The 21,427-nt window shown below is 35.2% G+C and overlaps 1 long non-coding RNA gene across 1 annotated transcript; it reads left to right on the top strand.

Annotated features, from left to right (window-relative positions):
* Positions 1-842: 842 nt before the first annotated feature.
* Positions 843-20,254, top strand: LOC114149361 (uncharacterized). The gene is made up of 3 exons (XR_003596488.1): positions 843-1,561; positions 7,025-7,028; positions 20,244-20,254. It is a non-coding gene; the product is annotated as an uncharacterized LOC114149361 (long non-coding RNA).
* The last annotated feature ends 1,173 nt before the right edge of the window (positions 20,255-21,427 follow it).

Here is a 21,427-nt window from a genome sequence, read left to right as displayed (position 1 = left end):
GCAGGAAAGAGAGCCAATTTGTATTTCAGGAGGAACTCCCAATTCTGTTGCTACTTTTGTTTGCACTGAAATCATCAGACATGTTCTGGTTTCATCTAAGTTTAATTTGAACTTAAAACCTGTTTGGGGTACCTTCCGGCGTTCCACCACTAAAATTGTAACTTATATACTGATATTTTGTCAGGAGGTACTTTAAACGACGGGAGAGACAATGTTTTGCCTTACAGTTGCTTGTACTTGTCTGCTGAGCTGCTGTGAGCAGAGGTTACTTCGCACTTGAAATTAGTGGTATGCAAAGAGGCTTCACATGTTAATTAGTTGAATCTAGTGGGGGTAGAAGTTACAGCACAGCTCTGAAGCTCCCCTGGTGGGCTGCTGTGAGTGGGAGTTGTAACTCCTCCCTGGGCTTAGACATACTTGTCGCTTTTTCCTGTTTTGTTCTATTTATGTATTTTTCTTTATTTTCTTATTTTATTTGCAGCCCTCTCGTCTTTCTGTAGGCACTATTTAATCATCTCTCATTACAGTTTAATATTGATTCTCTACAATAGGTCCATATGATCCTTTCTTTTTCATTAACCAATAAGTTATGTCGAACGTAATGTTATCCTTTAACAACAAATCTTGTAAATCTTAGCAAACATTTCCATATTTAATCAATTTCTATTTAACAAGAGAGGTACTTCTGATTTATTCTGTGTTAAATCCTCAATAAGTCCTGTAGATTTAATGATATTTATCTATCTTAAAGGTTTGGTCAGTATAAAAGATGATTGTGAAAATATCTAGAATCAGCTGAATGCTACAGTTTGTTGTTATCTGATCAATCCCTCTTACAGTTAGAGCCTGTTTCCCTAAAGATCTTTCCTGTTTCTCCTTTATCCTCAACTCATTCAAAAGGTCCTATTGTAACTCACTGTATTTTATTCAATGTCCCTACTACCGTCACAGCCTGAGAAGGAATGATTAACATTTTTATCCACTATGTTAGTTCTCAAGTCTATAGAAATTTTTATTTAATTTATTTTATTGCTCTACCTAATCATTTATGTATTTATCTATTAATTTGCCAATACATCATTTCCACAATCCTGGCTTATTCTTTCTTTCTTTATTTATTTATTTAACCTTAGAACCCATAATTTATTTTCAATTTGTTCAGATGTTTTATTGTATCAGGATTCTATCTTTCAATAACCTTCCAATCTTTACACTGCAGGTCACACTAACTGCTGTTATTGCCTAATTTTAATAATTTAGTCCAGTTTAACACATAGGGTGTTCTAAAAACTGGAAATTGTTACACCACGAGACAGCACTAAAAAAATATACTCTGTAGAGTAATTTCTACTTCAACTTGGTGTCCCAAGTGAGAAATTCTTGCCTATGGCATCTGCTGACAGAGGTGCTGTTTACATTCCCGTTGTATTTAAATGACATAAAATACCAAGTGGTATCCTATCTCCAATCATACAATCTTTCACACCAACATGAATTACACCACAAACGAAGACATACAACACAAACACAACACATCTGGCCAGTTTTATAGTCAGTCCAAGTGTCAGTCCGTCCCCATTATTTTATCAAATTGCAGTCTAATTTTAAATTGTAGTGAAGCTTCAGGAATTTGCCAATGTTTTGTCAACATGTTTCAAGATTTAATTTAATTAATTTCAACTCTAGTTGTCAGGAACCTGTATTAAATATCGTGCACGTTCACAAAGAGACATGTCAAAATTGTTCAGCAATCAGTCATTTCCCGCTATCTGGTACCAGTATTACACTCAACCCTTAATTTAAAACCAACACACCACGTGTTTTCTGTACTTCACTTTTCAAAACACCACGCAGCAAAATCAATGCGAATTCACACAAACAGCGCTATTCACACCACTTAACACTCCGCTTAAACACACAGCCAGCCCGAACTCGCACCCGCACACACACGGCCACACAGATACACACGCAGACACACGCAGAGCCTCGTGGCGGCAAGAAGCACAGATCGCCACACAGAGAAACACATAGACACACAACACAGTTTTTGAGAAAAACAGGGGGGGGATAAAATAGAAAATATAAACCCGGCGCCGGTTACAAAAATATAAGATGCATATTTTTACCCGGGTGCACTCTCAGTCCTTAATCTACCACAGAAGGGTGATACAACCCGCTTTTAGTCCTTAATCTACCACAGAAGGGTGATACAACCCGCTTTTAGTCCTTAATCTACCACAGAAGGGTGATACAACCCGCTTTGAGTCCTTAATCTACCACAGAAGGGTGATACAACCCGCTTTTAGTCCTTAATCTACCACAGAAGGGTGATACAACCCGCTTTGAGTCCTTAATCTACCACAGAAGGGTGATACAACCCAGACACAAACTTTCCCAATTTTTTCGAAGGGACAGAATTAAGCCTTCAGGAAAAATTCACTTAAAACCTAGCCTTATAACAGCGGTAACGTTAATCCGACTGCTTGGACCTGCCACGGTCCTCTGTTCCCGTGTCTATTCAAATCTATTAACAACAAAGTCTTTTAGAAGTACCTTCATACATCCGCAGTTTTCCATCCCTGTAGTCACACACCAAAACAGTCAGCACCGATCGCCCACGTGTCGTAGACACGGAAACAAATCAAAGAGTCTTACCCGACTGTAGCGTCTGAGCCGAACCGGGCCAGCGCGTGACAGAGCCGCCCGCTCAGAATCCGCAACCGGACGAGCCCCCAAATTATTGAGGAAGAATGTATTAAAACTTTGAACAAAACGTTTGGCTCGTCTCTTCCTCAACACAGCCGGGTTCTTCTCGGCGAGCGGCGGCCAGCTGTAAAACGAAACTAAACAAAGCGTGCTGACGTCACAGATCACAGAGTTTAATTCATACAAAGCAATGAACAACAAAGCTGCAGAGATACAGAGATATGCATTTCTCATAAAATAACAACACACAAGGAGAGACAAAAACAAACACGAAACACACAGACAGACAAAGGCGCCCAACGTGGAGAGAAAAAAGATGGCAAAAACTCTCTGTATATTAGCGTTACATGTACTTTATAGTGAGTAGGCGTTTCCTCACTTTAATATATGCAAAGAAGGCGTTCTGTTGTTCAACCAATCAGAGAACCACCTTGGAAAAACGTCAACCTTCCCCTAAGTTTTAATGACCAAACTCAAGAGTCATTTTAGTTGTTAAAGTTATAAGTTAATTTTCACAAAACCTATTTTACTCTTTTGGACTCAGCATCTCCCAAGATTTGAATCTTTGCCTTATCACGAACAATATTTAAAAGGTATATCCGAAATTAAACATAGATGTTTCCCAGATTCGAAATCTGTGCTCAACTCCAGATGCAGCTCAGAGCCCCTGGGAAACCCCCAACCTTCGACCTCTCGGCAGGGGAAGATATTATTTATGGCCTGCTAATTTAAAGCCTTTCAAGAGAATAGTGTTTTGTGGCTGCTCTAAGTTACAGCCCTGCCAGGAGAATGTTTATCTCTGCTTAACATTTGTCCAAATAGGAATGTTTATCTCTTAAACGCACATGGCATGAGATTAGCCATATTAAACACTCAACAATATTCATATTTCCTTAACAGAATCAAAGCAGCACTCCATGTATGTATGCATTATGACGAGATAACATTATAATATGATATAAAACTCAAAAACAGTCAATTGTACATAATTTCCTCCTCTAAAGACTTGACTTTTTGTTGGGGATAAAGCCTTGAGATGTGATTTGGATGTGTCTCTCAAAGACATTCGATGGTCAAAATGCTTTTTGAACGTTGTTGGAGACATGCTGTTTGATTTTGATTGGTGAGGCTATTTTAAGAGCAGATCTGGCTTTGCATCTAATTTCAGACTGAGAACATGCAGCCCCTGGTTCGGGTGCAAATAGCTTTATGAATTTGGACGTCAGTCTGTTAGTCTTAGTGTGGTCTTAGTATAAAGAAATGTTGGTGAGAGAGCAGACCGTGTAATAGGAAAATGACAGTGATTTGTGCCATTACTGAAAAAAAATCATTTCCACAGAGGAGGCGAGACGGAGAAGAATTATAGTAGAGAGATAGGTAGCAGAATTGTAAGACATATAGGTGAATAGCATAAGAAAATTGAAAGTGCAGAACAAGTATGAAAATAATGGTTAAGGGAGGAGATTGATTTGAAAAGGTAAGAGGAGGTAAGAGACACTGTACCATGATGGAAGATGGTAGCCTCCTCATTCAGTTCCTAAAACTGGGGGTTAAAGTGTTACTGTGTGGATTACAGTGTCTGTGAAAACCAACTAAGCGTGTAATAGCAGATACTTTCAGTCGTATTCTTTATCTTTCTTCCTCCCCTCTGACCAATCATTGTCCCGCTCTTTCTTCTTTCTCCTACACAGTGGCCAGCAGATACCCTGCTGAGAAGAGTTTCAGCATCAATAATAACGTGGGAGGGAAAGCGAATGGAAGCAGGGGAGAGGAAGAAATATTGCTTTCCTCCTCATGGCCTCAGGGAGTTCAGCAGAGTTCGGAACTTCAGGGGCTGTGAGCAAATGCAATACATAAAAAGCCTGATGTGGACCTATTTAAAAGAGTATGGCAGGTATACTTTATCAATAAAAATAAGTGTTGGGAAGAACACCAGAATAATGGTAAGAATTTAGTTTGAATAAACAAAATTGAGTGGGGAAATAAAATAAGTAAAATATAGGGGATAACAGTAAAAATGTTGGTTTTGGTATTGCAGCAAAGGCAGCACTACAAGCTCTCCCACAAAATACACACTTTTTTGTAGATACATTGCAGCAAAGACCTCACTAATTAAAGACCTCAGTAATTAAAGGGGTGGTATTGTATATTTTCCAGGCACATGGTGCCATTTTATAGCAATCAAGTAACTTTACCATCAGTTGATATGTGCTGTATAACAAACATAACTTAAGAGAAATTTGGCTTTGCAATTTGACTCCTTAAAATTGGCCTCTGTCTCTTTGAGAAGCTCCTCCTCTTTTCACCATGTTGCTACAATATATTTCCATTACAGCAGTTATTGGTAGAGTTAGACTGAGAAGTACTTTGTATGATGAACTCAGCAGCCTTGCAGAGTCACCAGGTGTCTGCTAATTTTGTCTGCAAAGTCTGTGGAGCTAATTGGGAAAGTTTGGGGGAGGGGTTCATTGTCAATGATTTTCTAGACAGAGAAATGTCCTAGAATGTGCACCCACCACCTATTTTTCTCTTAGATTTTGAAGGTAAATTTTGACCTTACTTACTTTTGTTATTGCAAGTCAGCTGAACACTGGTTTCCCAATGATGCACCTTCTAAATATAGAAATAATACATTTCTATGCACCCAGACTAAAACACCAAATCATTCTGTCGTACTGCCTGACTGTTTGCCAAAAAAAAGAAGAAAAAAAAAGAAATGAAAAACAGGTGATACTGCAGAGATAAGTGCTTTCATTTAGCTAAGGCACAGTGTAGCAAGGGGAGACCGATTTTTAGAACTTATACCTATTTTCCTCTACCAAAATTAAATAACATTGGCAATGAGACTTTTTCTGCTGAAAGCCACTTTGACTATATAAGAGATTAAACAGAATTTTCCGGGGTCCCTGGTGATATTGGAGCAAAGGCAGCAGGTGGTTGGAGATGGAAATTGCATTTATTAAAGAGTGAAAGGTGGCTGTAAAAGGAAATTAAAGTTCCCATGCGAGTATGCTGTAACATGGTGACGATCTTAAATAGATGTTCAGGCCTTTCCTTTGAGGTCGTCTGAGTTGGTCAGACTATGTTTAAATCATTTTGTTTATATTGTTTCTTCTGATTCCGTTTCATCATGCACATTTCATGATGTACATACACAATGTATGTAGGTGTTGTCACTAGCACCAGGCTTAAATTTCATATCAGTAGCACCATTGTGATGTGTTAAATACTTGAATTTTAGCTTTTTTAATTTTTTTCTGGTAGACACATTAAAAAAAAAACATGCAGAAAAAAATAAGATCATGTTCCAAGGTGAAGCCGCATACAAGGTATTATGCATATATACAGTATGTGACCTCATTTGTTAGCATGCTAATTTCATTAAATACCTCAGCATCACATGAGTGTCTTTGAATGTAATAGCAATGCATGCTGAGTGCCCTTGAGCAGTAAAATGTAGCATTTTTTGCTCCTTCTGCTTCTCTAACTTTACTAGCAAAATAAGCTTCTGTTTTTTAAGCTGGATTTGATTTAGTTTTGTAATTTGTAATTCAGTAGTGTTATTTTTGTAAAAATGGGAAAATGGAGATTTTTGGACAAGCAGCAAATGGACAAGAAGCATGAAAAACAGAAAATGTTGTATGTAAAAGTGTAACTAACAATTATTTTCTGATTCACTTAATGCTAATTTATCTCTTTTGCTATAAAATAAGTACAGGTAGTTGCTATTTATAAATTAGACTTCTGCTTTACCTAATAATTTGCTGCATTTAGTTTCATAAATAAATAATGTAATATTGGATTTAGGTCATAACCATCAATCTGAACAGATGAATGTTTGCAATTTTGGCTCTTGAAGCTTAAATACAAACTTATCTTTACCCCAAGGAGCAGACTGGTGTTTTTAAATCAGGCATTAATAATTCCAAGATGAAATGGGAAATAGTAAATAGCTGCCCTGTGGCTTTAATATCATGGTGGCACGTTATTCAGTCCAAAATACAGCAAGTATCAACATTGCTTCAATCTCAATTCATTATTGTTTGTGAAGAAACCAACACACGGCAGTGCATGTGAAGTGTAAGAAAAGAGATGCATGCTTTTCAATATTTGCTCATCGTTCCTTGCTAAATTGTTCAAATTTATCCAAACTGGAAGGAGAATATCTGTGAGATTTTCAAGGATTTCCACAGATTTGAAATCTGATTTAAGTTCAGTCCATCATATCACAATAACATAATTTAATCTGAACCATTCTGTTGTAGCTCTGGTCGTCTTTTATTTCTTCCATTAATTCAAGACTTCTCATCAAGGCCAGATTTGTCGTATTAACAGATTCTGTGAGTTGTGGGTCTCTGCAGCACCAGCAGAGTTATCACTGGCCTGCCGCTTCTGTGATTAATGCTCTCCTTGCCCAGCCTGTCAGCCTAGGTGAATGGCCATGTCTTGGTAGGTTTGTACTTGTGTCATACTCTTTGGATTTTCAGATGATAGATTGATCGAAGCTTTGTGTTATTACAAGCTTGGGAAAATGTTGTATAATATTAACTTTAAAAATATTTATAAATGTACCCCTGACCTGTTTACAGTGTTCTTTAGTTTTCGTGATGAGAAGGCTTCCTAGAATCTTTACAGAATAGTTTACTGTAATTCAATTACTCATAAGTGTATTGTACATAAAACATCCCAATAAAACCCACTACAGTTTGTGGTTATTGTATATCAAAATATGTATTAAAAATGTTTAAGGTTAATCAATATTTTGTAAGACACCATAAAGTCTTCACAGACCCTATTTTGACTCACTTGTATTGTGACATTTAGCAGTTTTCAATCTCAGGAAAGTCCTACTTTTTAGAGCTGTCATAAATTCCTAATTTGTGTCAGATTTTATCACAATGCAGTAAGTTTTTTTTTCCATATTACAGCAAAGGCTTATAGTAAAATCATGTCTGCTTTTTTAAATTTTGATAGACCACTGAAGTTGACGATGCAAGTCTGTAATAATATATTCAGATGCATTTTACTGAAATTTTTGAAAACTATCTTTGGGTTACAAAAGATCTGAGTATTACATGCTACATATCTGTGGGCTGTATTCCATTTAAGCTTCTCTTACGGTATTTATCACTGTCTGAGTTCTTTCCAATGAGATCATTATTGATTTCTTTAGTACTGTTTCACATTAGTATGAATGCAGGATGGCACTAAAGTCAGTCAATCCCATTTTCTCTACTACACTAGAAGTTTGACAGTAAAATGCATTCCCTCTTAAGTGAACAGAGTTATGCATATTTTTGTTTGATAAACATTTATGCATCATTGATGGAAAACAGAAATATTATTTAAAACCAGCGTAATATATAGATATATTGGGTATTTACATTGGGTCACAACAAAAAAGCAATAATTTGCAGAAATCATAACGTTTCATCAGAATTTCAAAAACTCATGAGGACTGTTGTTCCACAATATCAAATAGTCTCTATTTATCTCATAACCTTTTGGGAGGTAATCATATTTCAAACAAAGCATGATTACATGTTATCTTCTGTTATTAAAGTTTGGTGGGGTTACTTAACTACACTGACCTCGCCACTATTACATTTTGAGTGTAATTAACTGCTAAGATTAACCTTCTGCTAAAGCAATTTACTACATCAGACAGAAGATTCCCCAGTTGTTGTTCAATGTTCAACACTGATGCGACTTTCAGTTGTATTTGAAATTCATTGTGAACATGTCACAGATCCGGGGTCAAAATAATTCCACTTGACATTCATATCTATTCAGCAGCTGCATCTATAACATTAATTTTAGTTTCACTCGGAGACTTGTAGATCATTGAGAACATTTGTAGCAGCCTTCGATTTTTTTGTTTGTCTCTCCTAAGCCTTTCTTTGGGACTGTTAGTGTTAGGATCTGTAGGTGAGTAGCTGTGGTTTCTGTGTGCATGTGTGAGCTCCAGTATTACGGGATCTTTGCTTTGCCATTTCTGGCACACCTGTGGATTATTCAGCTGATTACCGAGCGTGGCATTTAAGGAGCCGGCAGACAACACTTTGGTGCCTGATGATTACTACTATCCATTCCTGGTAGACTCATGTCACCTCCTGTGTTTCCCCTACAGAAAGTTTTTATGGCCTTGTCTGACCTCTTTGCTTTTTCTGCAATGCCATCAACACTGCAAATAAGCAACAATACTCCTATAAATGTAAGTTAAATGTTGCAGCAGTGACCTGTTAACATTAGTCATTATTGCAGAATGATTGTAGTGGCAGCGGACTTGGTTTTATAATTATTTGACCACTTGAAAGCAATCAGACTGTAGCATTGACGTTAAACCAAAGATGGTGAAGCAATCATTAAGTATGGAATAAAAGGAAAGATTAGACATAGTGTTATGACAAAAAGTAACCTAACCTCTGCCCTTTTGTAGTAGCACATTGAAAACATACACCATTCATTCTGATATACATGCAAAATAAAAAATGTAGACACATCATAAGTCACACATATTTTATCTGTGATTGAACCTGATGTTTGAAACCACGTGTTTTGTTTCTTCATGCTTGGGATGCAAAACATCCTTAAGAAACTTAAATAAGATCAGAAACAATGCAATGTATGTTACTTATTTTGATACAGATGGGTCATTGAATTTGTTTCACCATAGCTTCCCATGCTATTGCAGGATACAGCCTCTTTTCAGAAGATGATAAAAATGCTACTGATGTAAGTATGAATAGCCTTTGCCACACCAATTTTTCATTTCTTTAAGTTTACAAGAGCCAAAAAAACTCCTATTTAACAATGTGTTTAAGCTAATCATGACAACCTCAACATAGAAAACTTAAAATTGTTAAACATTGTGGACAACTCTTGTACCGAGTTATACATAGTGATTTCCAATGTACAAAGATAAATAAAATGAAATGATAAAAAAGATTAAACCATTTGAATACACTGACAAAGAGAATAGTATAAGAATGTTTGTTATGCAGTCATTTAAATTCCTCAGCATCACTCCTGTCTCTCCTGTTCAGTATTATTAAGTTCAGCATAAAAGTCTATGCTCTAATGGAATTGTTGTCATCACAGTAAAAACATTTGAGAAAACTAATTTGTTTTTACTTCCAGACTTGAAAGTCTTCCCTTTGCTATATCTATATTTGCTGCTATCTCTGATTAATGGTGTTGGAAAGTTTGGAGGAACTGAAGTGTAACAACAAAACTGAAATAATTTAGAGTTTTCCTTACTTTACTTTGCATCTGTAGAATAAACAGTTGTCAAACTTTAGAACAGTTGTTTACAAACTGAATATATAATTTTGTGTGAAAAAGACGGACTATTTTGCTCATGATTGGCACCCAAAGAACTAACTGAATAATCAGTTCTTGAGGGTTCAAACAGGTTCATTAACGCATCTGGATATTTGCTGTCATTGTTCCACGTTATAATGTCGAGGTGGTTTCTGTTCTTCTTCTTCTTCCACAATTAAAACAAGTTTAGAGCTGCTTATTAACACCAAAATTCAAATTGCCAGCTAGATCATGGTAATACATGTGTCTCTTAAATTTTTCTAAAAGACAAGCAGATCATTTGAGATATTGATTTTGAGATTGTGGCCAGCTTGATCAGTCAGGACATGGTCATTGTAAGAGAAAAAACTTGAGCAATTCTGTGACATTATGTTTACATCCTCATGTTAGGTTTCAGAATTGGATCTTGGATTTTTAATAGAAAAATAAAATCTCACCACTACATATTTTTGACATATCTTAAATGCAATACTGATGTACAGTATATGTTCTTATCCTCTTGACCATAGATTCATTGAATGTTCCTCTGCAAATTCTTCCAAGTCCATGTGCCCTTCTATTTAAAATCTCAAAATACAATAAATCTTTTAAATCTGTTCATAAATTTAACTTTTTGTCTAGTGTATGCCCTGCAGATGATGGACTGTTGGCAAAGTCTTTAACTTTATTGTCAATTAATATAACCAACTAATGAGATGAGACAATAAGACAAAACGAAACAAGACAAAAAAAAAACAATATTGGGCTAAAGAGAAAATGATAGGAATATTTGAAATTCTTTATTTTATTGCTACAAATAAATTTGTGAGACGGAAAATTTGTGTGATTTTTAGATCACAAAATCTTGTAGTATGGCATCTCATTGCAGTTTATTGCACTGTTACAAATTGTGTTCTACTGATATTATTGCCTATTACTGTCATTTCACCCCTATAGATATGAAGGTTTAACAAGTGTCGGTACATTACATTTGACCATCAACCTTGGAAGTAGCTATTGCAAAAAGCCTTTCACTGACTATTATCACATGCAGAAAACATTTACTTCAAATTCTGTAATGCATAGCACACTTACTCTATTTGTAATAGCACAGCCTTGAGGAGATTTAATAGGCCTTTAAAATATGAAATGATAATATATTTTTGAAGGAAAGTTATTTTTCTCTTGTGAGGTCCTCTGTTGCCAACTTTAGGCAGCACTATAGAGGCCAAACATAATGTTACTCAGCCTATATCTGACTTAGGCTGTCACACACTGTTTGAAGCCATCAGCAGCACAGCAGGACACTTTCATGCCAACAGAGCTTGCTGTGGATTATGAGCTTGAAGGATAGTCTTTCAAACAACACTGGCTTCCCTGGAATCCTTGAAACAACTGCACAGATTGAAAAGTACTTGTAAGCTGGGTATGTCATCATAATGGATAAGAGTTTTATTGTGGCATAGTTGTATATCATGCTTTTTTTTCATATATCATCTCAAAAATATTGTTTGTTACTAGAATTAAAAGAACAGAATAGAAATATCCTTTATTGTCCCACAGTGGGGAAATTCACATGTTACGGTAAGAGGGAATATGAAGATTGACACAAAATTAAAAACTGTAAAAATAAGAACAATAAACTATGTAGTTTGAGATATAACCCCCATTACATATTCCATTTTTTTTTTGCATACTGCTCATTTTACCCCTATTCTGCATCTTTATGAATTAAAAATGTATGTTTACTGATATTTGTGCATCTTGGTTTCCTGTGAGTTATGAGTGTCACATACCACCCATGTGTAATGCAGAAGTAACTATTGGATCTAAAAAAATGTTAAAGTTTGGTTCCTGAAATGCTTTTGATCTCTGATGTGCCATTTGAATACATCTACATGATTTTAGCTTTGAGTAGCTAGACCTCAAATATGTCATACATAAATGGTTATGATAGATCAATTTTTTGAAGCCATGTTGGGAGTCTGAAGCAGTGTTGGCACACTTGGTTATGTGTTTTTTCCAGGGAAAGAAGCAGAATTGAATTAAAAGACATTTGTGGAGTTCTCTGGTTCTATCTCAATACAACGTGAAGCATCAATATGTAGAAAAATGCTTAGTTTACAAGAGAAAAATCCCATTCATTGTCCTGCTCTGCAATGTCAGATCAACCACACTACATTTGGGATCAGCAATCTGTTGAAGCATGTAACCAATGTCTTGTTAAGATTTTTATCTCAGACAAATGCATATCGAGCTACAAGATACATCTGGGGGAATTTCTAAATACATTCAACATTCAGAAGGTTATGTCAGACAAACATTTTAGAATCCTAACATTCTTAGATTATTTTTTTTTGTCAAGGTTGTTAAAACCGGAAAATTTATCTGGAAATGAGTAGGAATTCATGGATTGGACATAAAATTTGACAGGAAAATTGTTTTAGCATAATCTAGAGTAAATTAACCACATTCATGCAAGTACCCTAGATTATTTATAAAATACTCCTAAATCACTTGCAAATGAGAAATTGCTATCAGAGGAGTTTTGAGTCCATGTCCCAATCATTTAGTGACGAACCATTCCTCCATTCACGTCCAAAGATAATTTCTTTGCTATTGAGGTCAGACTTTTGAGCCTAGAGCACGAGACTAATGAAAGTACTCATTCAAATCCATGGACTTTACAAGATTTTGTATTTCTTTATATATTGTTAGATAATATACTGGATGCATGGATGTAAAGTTTTAATTTATTTTGTTAAAAAAATAACACAGAAAAGTGACTATAGAGGAAGGGGAAATGGAGAATGATAATAAAATGATATATGAAATAGATGTAGCCAAGTTTGTTATGTACATACCTTACATGTAGCTGCTTCAATAGTTCATCATATGTGTGAATTCACAAAATATAAATACAAGTGCATGACAAAAACAAATGTAAGTGGAAGACGTGGAGGAACAAATGGCGAAGAAGAAATGTGTAGGGCAAAATATCCATCCATATTTTTGGTCTCCACAGTGCAGTTTCCATTATCAGTTAGACTGACTGAGAGCAGCAGGTCATCTGAATTTCAAACATGTTTTATTGTTCTGGTACTGGCAACTTCTCTGTGTCCATTTTATTTATTTATTTATTTATTTGAAAGATGTTTCCTGTACTTTTCTGTACTTTCCTTACATGGCAGCTGATACAGTTTAACTGCATTTGCAACGAAAAAATGCATGATACAAACAGAAATGAAGTCTAAAAAACATTTAAAAAATATGAAGTAGCAGTTAAGGGCAATGTTTAAGTTTGCTCATTTAAAACTGCCAGGCATGTGGTGAAGAATACCAAGTTGGAATGGGAAATTAATGCCCACCATCATGTTCTCGTTGAAGGGTTTCTAGAGAGCCTAAATGCATAGAATATTTCTGTGATTTCTGTGATTCTTTCATGTAATGTAAAATACAGGCATACGATGACTAAAAGGGGCTAATTAATGAGCAACAGTTTTAGACACTTTCAATGTTTAATTACTTCTATCTATTCATTTTACCCTTTAGTGTAAACTTTCCATGCTGTGCACCCTGTTCCAGTGTAACTAAGTAGTGCTTTACTTCAGGCTGACTCTTTTGAACTTCTCTAATACTAATGATAGGAATGAATAAAAATAATGTCTTATGTGTGAAAAAGAAAATAAAAAAATAAAGATAAAATGGTTTATTTTTAGGTTTACAATAATATGTAAAGTGAATTCTGCATTCAAACAAGCAAAAACATATTTCTGTAAAAAGAATCATGTTCAACCTGCAATAGCTCTACAATATCATATGTAAAATGAGTCTTACCATCTGGTCTAGAAAATGAAGCCAATGATATAGTTCAAACCAACTCAAAGAAAATTCTCCTGCCTTTGAAAAACTGTCAAGGTCTTGTATGAAATATTGAAAAGTAAACCCTTTTTCATCAGCAATTATGTTGTCATTAGCTAAATACCCCCTCATGATATGAGCACTGGTTGTTGTTGGTCAAATAAATCCATGATAAAATGGATTTTTGAGAGCTATAAAGCAGGGGGTATGACTAGATTGACTAGCATGCCTGGGATGTCGGGGGCGTGACTGACAAGCTATTCAGGAGTGACAAGCAGGAGGCTGATTTACTTGCAAAGTCAAGTCACACCACTGAGAACTCCTACTGTTACATGTTATGACAGGGTTGCCCAATTTTCTGGCCAGAGAAAAAATTAGATTCAGTCCTAAAAAATGAAAAACATTCAATACAGAGAAAGGAGGCACTGTCATTCTCCTAGGCAGTTACGGTTTTCTGGGTTTGTTTCTCCTCCCCTGTATCCCTCCCTCCTTGGGCTGCTGCTTCTACCAGTATTATACAGCTACATTCTCTCATCACCACAGCTTAAGCCCCTGCATGCCCAACTTTTTTTCAGGTCAAAGTATAGGAAAGGGAAAGGAAGGTAAGGTTTTGAAGTCAAGGTTACAATTAGCATTTGGCATTGAGGCATGACTGCAGCGAATTTATGAGCCATAAAAGGGCTGAGAGCGGAACGTTGTGTGTCATGGTGTGGAAACAATCTCCTTATCTTGAGTGTAAACAAAACTAAAGGGATGTTTGTATATTTCAAGATAAACAGGGTTAGGTCAAACACTATTTGCATCTTGGGGAGAAGAAGTGGAGGTGTTGGGAGGAGCATACATCGATGTTCACCTGGACAACTTATTTGACTGGTAGGCAAAAGTAAAGTCATCTAAAAGTAGGAACAGAGCAGTCTTTTTGAAGATTCTTTGATCCTTCAGTATTTGCAGCAAGATGTTGCATGTCTTCTGTAAGCCTGTCAGAAGACATGCATGAAGAGAGAAATCTCTTCTTCAATTATTGTTTGGGGAAGCAGTGTCAGAGCCAGGGACTTAAAAAGGCTAAACAGACTGTCATACAACAACAGTGTCTTCAGTCAGATTCTTCTTCAGCTCCATTGTAACACAAACTCCTACAGGAGATCCATACTGGCCACATGTATCAGCATCTCCAACAACTCTTTGAATAAAATTGCACAGTGCAAGACAACAAAATTTAACATCCCTCTGGGATTCACAAAGTATTTTTGAATTGAATTGAAACATCAAATACTCCCAAAAATGCTTTTTTTGTGATGTGCTACTATTTTACATCAGGAGTCTACAGAAAATGAAGACTAACAAGACTCTCTTGCAGCACCAGAATGTCTGACTGCGGCAATATAGCCATCTTGGTTGGATTGTTGCTGTTTTAACATTTTTATTCACTCCCTGTATTTGTGTGTCTGCAACCTATCTTGAACCTTGAACACACACAATACTGGAGGCTAACCCTTATAAACACATCTGGGAAACTCAACTGTGGCCTCTACAGAAACACACCACTGATACTAATCAACCTAGGATCCACAGTCTGTCCTTTTTATTTGGTTGGTTGATGATTTATAGATTTCTGTGGCACCAGTGACCTGTTTTAAACAGTAGTTTGACAGGAAAAAGAAGAGAAAGACATGCAGCAAATGCTCTGAGATTGGGACCCCAAAATAAGCGTGTTGAGTACTATAGACTCTACACACGAGGCTCCTGCTCTACCAACTTAGCCAGCCAGTTTCTCAAGTTATAACCTTACATATACAAATATATCAAATTGGACACATTTGATATTCTTAATAAAAGTTATTAATTTCTTACATTAAGCAAATACTTTAATTGTACATGTTTTTAAATCCATCTTATTGCAAGAAATATTTAATCTAATCAACGAATTAAACCTCAGTCTTTACCTGAAGACAAGGTAACCACACCTATTGTTTCTGGCACCACACTGCCATCTTGTGTGCAAAAAATAACACTGAATGATAAATGGAAGGCGTAAGCTAACCTGAATCAAGCAAAACACAAAGTTACTGTTCTAAATAGAATCAAGCTAAGTTGCTACAACCTCATCCTATTCTTCTTCTAATCAGTTTTTGGCCAGTTAAAATAAAAGATATCCAATTTAAGAAGCATTACCTCAAATTAGAAGTCTAGGATCTCATCTTTAGTGTTGCTCAGAGTCCAAGGAGCAGCTGATTAGTTTTTGAATAGAAAACTTATGTCCAGTTTGAATTTTCAAATCACACTTTGCCCAACAACAATTAATGACTTCCTTTCATCTACCCAACCTTGAGTTAATTTTACTTCATAAGACGAAGTATCTCAGGTTTCATGTTACCAATGGTTAGCCATAGCATAACATAACATAACGTGACGTGACGTGACAGAATAGTTTCTACGAGTTAGATAATGTGAAATAAGGATGCATGTTTTCTGGGGTTTTACTGAGTTTTATAAAACCCCCAAATTAAAAAAAAAACAACAAAAAAACACATTTTTTATTTCAATAAAAAAAAAAAAAAAAATTTAATTCAAAACAATATTTGTCTATGTATTCAGATATGCAGTATGAACAAATTACCATTGGTGTTTTTCCCATGTTGAGTATCACTAGTGAAAGAAACAAAACAAAAATAAAAATGTCACGTTATTCTTCATCAAAATCAGAATTGGCTTTATTTATCAAGATTGTACTAAAACAAGGAAAAAAAAAATTCACATCTGAAATCCAAAACAATAGAACAATAGAATAAAAATGTATAAACAAATAAAATAAAGGAGCATGTAGATATACAGTATTATCATAAATAACTTTTTCTGATTTGATTAAAATGTTATTTTTCTCAAAACTCATTATCGTGCTTTGACAAGGCTGGAGGTGATGCTTTTAGTTACTGCCTGTTTGCTTGTTTTCCCCTGATTAATAGACTTATCTTCAACTCTTTCTGTTTACATTCAGATTATTTATGAAGCAGCCAGACATGAAGCTCAAGCTTGAGGCAAACATTTGATGAAATGATTAATGGATTCTTTTCCTCACTGAGCATGGCTATGAGGCTGCTCTGATTTGCTATTGGAAAATTGCTCTCCCAATAAAAATAAAAATAAAGTATTTCTTTCACATGTAATATTTACTCTGTGGTTTTTTTAGTGGTTCTTTTTTTTTTTTTTTTTTTTAAACAACATCATTCCAACCATCTGACAAAAGCTAGATGTTTGGTAGATTGAAATTGGAAAACAAATAAAAACTGAAAACAGGAAATGTCAATAAAACTTTTATAACGGCTTTGATGTAATTAAATTAAACAGAGTGTTGTGTTGAGCTGGAGGATTAAATCATGTGTTGACTTCATCTTGATAGGATGAATGGTGGTGCACAAAGAAAAGAACCTAGGAAAAATAAAAGAAGTAAAAGATATATGTATCAAAGTAAAACCAATAACACAGACAAGCAAAATCAAAACAATTGTCAAAAAGAGGAGAATTATGGAAATTTTAAGGAAAAAAAACAATCCTCTCTCTCCTTCTCAACGTTGTTTATGCTTTTTGTCAAGGATGATTTTATCTATGGGTTATATAGGTCTACACTAACTATTAAAATTAACCACCTAATCATTAAATCATGAATTTACTGTGGTTTACAATTTTTTTTTTTTTTGGAAAACTGAGTTAAATTTCATTTCAGTCTTTCAATTTCACCAAATATCTAGCTGTGATTAATAATACTATTAGGGAGTGGCTCTGCCAGGATCCTGACCCAGATAGTTACCCAAAGATATATTATAAAACATATAACTGTCCACGGGCAACAAGCTGACCCATAACTTTAAGAGGAATCTTACTGATGTAACGCTAATAAATGTGTTTTTGTCTGTTGATAGAGGCTTGTTGTTTAATTTTCAGTTTTAACCAATTTTAAAATGGGGTTGCAAAGTCATTTTTAAGGCTTTGAGAGTGCAGCAACTATAGGAGCATTATACTCACATGAAGAAAGTATGACAAAGTGTGAACCTTACTTAGAGAGGTCATCTGACAACTTATCCAGGAGGTCAGAAAAGAACCCAGAAAAACATTTAAAGCCTGCAGACCTCACAAACCATAAGATCAGGATTCATTATTCAAAATATTAAAGACACTGGGTTATAATTATATTCATGGGGGGGAGGGAACCAGTACCAGTCAAAACCAACATAAAGACATGTGTCACATGTGCCAAAAAATAAAAATAAATAAAACATTCATCACCTACAAGACTTTCAGGAAATGGCCTTTGGATAAACGGGACAAAAGTGGAACTTTCTAAAAGGTGTGTTTCATGTCCAATGTAAAATTATGGTGGTGATATTGTGATGAACTGCATCAACTGCAAAATGTTACATTAAAAACATCAAATTGTCTCTCTACTCCAGCTGTATGTTCTGCTTGTACTGCTTAGCAAAACGTAAATCACTTCTAGTTGTCTTGCACAGACTTGCTGAGGACATTTTTGCCACATTTGTCTACACAATATTTCTCTAAAAGTCTAAAGTTATTGTGCCAATAAAATTGCTATACTAATGTTTTACTAAACCTTCAAAGAGACAGAAGAAATCCTAACATCCACTTTTATATTCTTTTCAATACAGTTTTACCACATATTTAACCTTCTGCAAAGGATGCCATTCTACATCGCAAATGCTTGTTGCTACCAAGAGTGTAAGGTTAAGGGAGACTTTTTTTTTTTTTTACTTTTTTTTCCAAATAGAGCCAAGTTCTTTTTTTTCTTCCCTTAATAAATTAGTCTTTTAAAAAGGCATCTGTGTCTAATATTAAACTGTATTTATTTGGAACATGGAAGTTTGACAAAAACACACCAAAGAATATTATGCAAAAAAAAATTCCAGTGCACAGTACGTGGAATGGCAAATATTTAAATAAATAACAATTAAATAATTTACATATAATTTAAATCTGATATTTATCTTAAAAAGAACATACAGGGACATATAGATTACATAAAAAACCTGTTTGAGTAAGGTCAAGCTGTTTAAACCAAACTCATCCATAATACATTGTCATTTTTAAAGTCCATGTGAATAAAAATTAAATGTTGTTGAAAGCTGAGATGTAAACAAACAAGTGAAAAAAGAGCACGGTGGGACAACTTAAATAATTGCAATGCTTGTGACAACACAGCTCAAGTTTTAATTTGTTTAAAGTGATGAGCAGTCACCCACACAGGACATCGATATGCAGGTTTTCTCCTTGCAGCAATCTCTTCTGTATTTTCGCTTCCATCAATAATGTTTTCATTCCTGCTTGGTCTCAGTCTATATCCCCCTGCACAGGCCCCTAAAACTTGACAGGTGTACTTCGAATCTGAGTCATGTCTGGATCAGCGACAGGCAGCCTATTAGTAAATTCGCCTTCCAGGTAAATGTTCTCCAGCTCAGCAGGGAGACCTTCTCAGATCACAGTTAAAATCCCTCATTCTGTTTCTTTTACAATCTTGGATTCAGTCTGGCAATGCAATATGGAAATTTGAGAGGACTGGTAAAATTTAACGAGGATAAGAGAGAAAACCAACCACATGTATGTATACTCAGTTGACTGATTTAAAATGCCTATTATCGCTCAGCTTCAATTGGAATAATATTGATTCAAAATTAAGTTTGGTCAGGATCTAAATCTAATTTAGAGTAATATGAATTTGAATTTTAATAATATGTGGCCAGATTTGGCTAGAATTACCAGGATTTAATCATCAGAATATAATTATGTGATTATTCATTTTCTTTACAATATAGGCATTGCCAAATTACTTGTCAGCAGCTGGGCTGTATAAAAGTCAAAGTCACACTTTTTTGATTGGAAATTAAATTATGATCAGTAAGAAAAACCCTTAGTGACACAAGCAATACAAGCACGGCTGAGAATTTACATAAAATATCTAAGAATATAGTCTTGGTATTTTTTAAAAGGTCTAAATGACTTTATATTATTTTATTATATAAGCTTGCTTATTTGAGACTTGCAGTTTAGTGGAATTTGAACTCTGGCTGGAATGACATGATATGCCTTATGAAGTCAAAAGTAAATTCAGTTTGACATCCTTACAACTCATTTGCATATTGAGAGGATCTTGAGTTATTAAAGAACAGATTTAATTTGCACTGTGCAGAATAGCTTCCCCTGCAACATGCGCTAGAACAATGCTTTTCATTCACTAAGGCAAGGACGTGTGAAATGTCTCATTTAAAATTTTAATTTTGATATTTTCAACGGGCACCTGAAGATGGCATGGACTTGCTAACTGTTGAGAATTAATTGTGACTCAAGCAATCAGGCCAGCGCTCGAGCCTCAGTCTGTGAAATGTGAAGGATAACGAGGTAAATTGGAGAGTTTTATTTGAATCATTGATTTTAGTTTCCAGCACACAAATCACTCAGCCCTTAATGGCTGCAATGCCTCTGGTAGGATCTGTTTTGACGGAGCATTATCAGTTTTAAGTAGACAAAGCTGGATATTTTGTGGTAAATTGTCATATTAAAAAGGGTTTAAGCATTTTCTAGATGCAAATTAATTAATTTTATGAGGATTATATCCTGAGACTAAGCTAGAGTTTCTTTTACGCTTTGTTTGAATTGTGACAATCCATTTCAGTATTTTAAAAAGTTGTGATTACATCTTATTTGATAAGTTCACTCCTGTTGATATAATGCAGTGTCTTTTTGCCCAATAATATTTAATTTTGCATGCTAATCATAAATAAAAGCTTCTGTGCTACAGAAGCATTACCAGCAGAAAAATATATTTTGGGATTAACAAAAACAACTCACACATACGTTACATGCACTGAAGATACGTAGTTGGCCAACTGAATTACACATCAGTGTTTTTCTTGTACCTGTGAGGGATGGTCTGTCTTTAATAAGTTGGATTTGGTTGTGCAAAGATTCAGTTGTTTTTGGATCTTAATGGTCCTCCATATTTATGAGCTTTGTACATCAAAAGATTGACAAGCCAAGTTCAGCTTCCAGCAGAAAAATAACAAACGACAAAGTCAAGAGATTCATCCAAAGGAGGATCTGAAGCAGGCTTGAAACTTGATATTCACAGATGTTCTCATCCAATCTGGCTGAACTTCCGCTATGTTGCAAAGAAGAATGGCCAAAAATGTCAGTCTTTTGATGTACAAAATTGGTACAGACTGTATATCTGACTATATGTAAGACTGTTTTTGCAATAATAAGTATTCCTAAGAGCCAGACACAGATGTTTGTGTTTGCGACAGTGAGAGAAAGCATAAGAGAGATAATAATCAAAAAAGGAATATTATTCAGAGTTTGAGAACAAGAAGCTAAAACAATGGCTCAGGGGCTTTAACCTTTAATAACCCTAGCCTGGACTTAGTTTAAACATACTTAGAAAAAAAAAGTTATGAAAATATGATCTATCCATCCATCCATCCATCCATTGTCCTTTGCATAATGTAGTTTAAGTTAAAGTGGCTTTTCTAACCCTGTTGTGACTTTAAATCAG

This window comes from Xiphophorus couchianus, chromosome 8, assembly GCF_001444195.1.
Source record: "Xiphophorus couchianus chromosome 8, X_couchianus-1.0, whole genome shotgun sequence".
In the NCBI taxonomy this organism is placed as follows: Eukaryota; Metazoa; Chordata; class Actinopteri; order Cyprinodontiformes; family Poeciliidae; genus Xiphophorus; species Xiphophorus couchianus.
This window is presented reverse-complemented; position numbering and strand designations above follow the sequence as displayed.